We start from the raw sequence: 2,925 nt of genomic DNA on the forward strand, positions 1-2,925 counted from the left end.
AAGTTGGCTCCTGTGTCTCTTGACACAGACTATCCAATAATGCAGGATTTAGCGGGGGGAAGGTGAAGCACTCAGTTACTTTCTGACACTACAAGATGCCCGTGGCCCATCCTATTGGTTTCACACCAGTTCTAGAATCAGCCATTTATCCAAAGAGTCATGATTCTTTTTATTGGGCAATGGTATTAAAAACCAGATCTTGGCACTTAGTTGTGCTAATTGCTACTGGAATATAATGTATTTTAGGCCTTTACATATGACAGATTAAATAAATATATCTGTATATATTAACCCATGTACATACACATATCCACAAATATAGTTGACCCTTAAAAAACAGGGATTGCATTTTACAGGTCCACTTGTAGGAAGTACTTTTTCCTAAAAATGTATTTTTTCTTTCTTATGATTTTCTTAATAACATTTTCTTTACTTTGTCTAACTTTATTATAAGAATACAGTAGATAATATACATGCCATGCAAAATATGTGTTAATTATGTATGTTATCGCTAAGGTTTCCAGTCAACAGTAAGCTATTAAGTTTTTAGGGAATCAAAAGTTATATGCAGATTTTTTTTTACAGGAAGTAGGATTTATTGGTGAGTGTAAGGTGAGAGCAGCACAGAGACTCTCATGAGTGAAAGACCCACCATTTGCCCTGGGGACCACAATTAGGGATGTATTTGATCTCACAGCCATCTGGGATGAGCCACTTTTCAGCCACCGTGTCTTCAAACTCATCCACATTAAACTTAGTACAGGCCCACTTCTTGGAGTTGTGGACCTTCTGGTGGCCAGAAACTTGAATTTAGCTCTGTGTAGGGCCTCAATAACATGCTCCTTGTTTTGCAGCTTGGTGTGGATGGACATGATGACTTGGCCAATGTGGACCCTGGTCACTGTGCCCTGGGGCTTTGAGAGGCACCTGGCATACTTATCTTGAGCCTGTCAGCACCAGCACAGGACAACATCTTGTTGATGTGGCTGATGTGGAAGGGTGTAGCCTCACTCAGGTGTGAAAGCCATCTTTGCCACAGCTTTTCACCATGTAGTTAGCACAAATATGGGCAATTCTAGGACTTTGGAGGAGAGCTGCTCATATTCATCTGACAACATATGGAAATTCATCCACTTTCGTCTTCTTCTTCCCCTGGTCAAAGATGAGAATTTTAGCATCAGGGACACCTCGGCAGAAGAGAGACTTTGGTACAGATGTTCTTACAATACCAGTCATGCCTGTGGGGCAGCACCAGGATCTTCAATGGCATGCAGAAGGGAAAGAGCTATATGCAGGCTTTTAACTGGGGGGCTGGTACCCCTAACTTCTTTGTTGTTCAAGGGCCAACTGTATTTATATATGCAACCACCTGTACTGTATCTTCTTAAGCTAAACATGTTTTCATACTGTTGCCTTCAATTCTAATTTACTACCACACGATCCATTCTGACCCCCTGTCTTTATCCATAAACTCCCAGTCCAAAAGTGCAAAACCTGTCTTCTAACACCTGATATCCATTTGCTTAACTGTCTAATTCTGGTATACACACAGAGCAGTGTCAGGATTGTTAACACATACCCAGAGGAAACAATTTCATCAACTGGAATCCAGTGCTTTGTGAAGTTCCCTTTGCCTTTACTCTTATAGGCTTCACTTAGTTCCAAAGTTACTCAGGTCCATAGCATTCCTCCCATCTCTTTCAGTGAGGGTATTTCACACATTTATAAATGCAGTTAGATTATTTTGTCACTGTCTCAATTCTTTCCTGGAAATGTGTTTTGTTTTTTACTCTGTAGGCATTAAACTTATCTTTGTTCTATAAGTATATTAGTTTAAAAACATGTATAATGTCATATACCCACCATTAAAGTATCACATAGAATAGTTCACTTCCCTAAAAATGCTCTGTGCTTTATTTATTCAACCTTCAGTTGCTCCCCTCAAACCCTTGGCATCCACTGGTCTTTTCTTTATCTCTATAGTTTTGTTGATGTTATTGTTTTCAGAAAATCATATAATTGGAATTCTATAGTATAGGAGGTTTTCAGACTGGCTTCTTTTACTAATATGCATTTAATATTCACTCATATCTTTATTAAAATATATATATTTATTGATTTCAGAGAGGAAGGGAGAGGGAGAGAGAAATAGAAACATCAATGATGAGAGAGAATCATTGACCGGCTGCCTCCTGCATGCCCCCTACTGGAGATCGAGCCTGCAACTCAGGCATGTACCATTGACTGGAATCAAACCCGGGACCCTTCAGTCTGCAGGCCGACGCGAAATCCACTGAGCCAAACCAGCCAGGGTTTCACTCATATCTTCTTGTGGCTTGATAGCTTATTTCTTTTTATTGTTGAATAATATTCTGTTGTATGGAATAACCACAAAGGTTATCTATTGAATGATATGGTTGTATTCATCTCTAGTGGTTTTGAATAAAACTTCTACAAACATTTTTATGCAGGTTTTCATTTGACCATAAAATTTCAACTGAATTTGGTAAATCCTGGGTGCACCATTGCTGGCTTCTGTGGCTAACTCTGCTTAGCTTTGTGAGAAGCTGACAATCTGTCTTCCAAAATGGATGTCCACACAGATCCTTTTTTGCATCTGTACTTTGAGAGGTTTCTTAACACTGTTCACCATATTAGTGATTAAATTTTCCATGGCATCATTTGTGCTGATTGCTGTAACCAATGTAAAATAATTTATTGTACTTTTCAGTTACACTCAATTATTCAAAAGACTCTTCTTTATATATATTTTCCTAATTTATATAATCTCTCAATAACATTTTGTTCTTATTTTAGTAAGACAGTTCTCTTTTTTTCCCTTTATATTGAAGGTACTAAATTGCTAAATAACTTTCCAAAGTTGTCTTCTATTTGCCATAATATGTCATTTTCAGATACCTGATC

At 38.1% G+C, this 2,925-nt stretch overlaps 1 pseudogene; it reads right to left on the bottom strand.

The window, feature by feature from the left end:
- Positions 1–633: 633 nt before the first annotated feature.
- On the bottom strand, positions 634–1,236 carry LOC118675606 (annotated as a pseudogene).
- Positions 1,237–2,925: the final 1,689 nt, after the last annotated feature.

Source organism: Myotis myotis, unplaced genomic scaffold (assembly GCF_014108235.1).
Source record: "Myotis myotis isolate mMyoMyo1 unplaced genomic scaffold, mMyoMyo1.p scaffold_m19_p_2, whole genome shotgun sequence".
In the NCBI taxonomy this organism is placed as follows: domain Eukaryota; kingdom Metazoa; phylum Chordata; class Mammalia; order Chiroptera; family Vespertilionidae; genus Myotis; species Myotis myotis.